The sequence below is a fragment of the Echinops telfairi genome, unplaced genomic scaffold (genome assembly GCF_000313985.2).
Source record: "Echinops telfairi isolate 266 unplaced genomic scaffold, ASM31398v2 ScPeMD7_18;HRSCAF=68, whole genome shotgun sequence".
NCBI classification, from domain to species: Eukaryota; Metazoa; Chordata; class Mammalia; order Afrosoricida; family Tenrecidae; genus Echinops; species Echinops telfairi.
In genome coordinates this window covers 89,249,172-89,249,875 of record NW_022103915.1, presented here as the reverse complement: position 1 = coordinate 89,249,875, position 704 = coordinate 89,249,172, and positions in this window count along the sequence as shown.

Sequence of the window (704 nt, the reverse complement as noted above, 5' to 3'; positions counted from 1 at the left end):
ATCCGTTTTACTCTCAACAGTCTGTACATATTTTGTTTCTACTCATCCATTGCAGTCTCCTCACTGTAACATCTTCAGTGTTTCTTGTTTTCATTCCTCCTCCTGTCCCAACCCTCTGCCCTTAGGTACATGTTGCCTTTTTTATCCTAACGAGTTGATTATGCTAACTTAGGTGGGTTAGTTCCTTTCCAGCGAGGAAGGGTGACTAAAGGTCATAATCTTGGGGGTCCCACAGTATCTATTCGTCAGTATCCCATGATCTTGAGTTCTGTCCCACATTTGCCCAGGGCCTCCTAATGTGATCCTTTTCAGAGTCGTTGGTAGTAGGAGCGGAACCATCTCGTTCTGGACTCCGGATTGTGGAGACTGATCTTTATGTAGTCCATTAGTCTACTGAACTAATTATTGCCATGTGTGGATGCTTTTCATCACACTTCCTTCCTCGGGACAGAGAGAATAATAACTGCACCCTGGATGGCTGCGTGCAAGCTTTTAAGACCCCAGTTATTACCAAAGTAGGGTGTAGAACATTATCTTTTTGAACTATGTGATGCCATTTGACTTGACCATCATGTTCCCCAATACAATGGCCTTGAGACCCCCAGGCCCAGTGATTCATTCCCTCAAGGTGTTTGGTTATATCTGAGAAGTTTTCTTAACTTTGCCTCTTATATGCTTCACATTCGTGGATATATGAAAATATA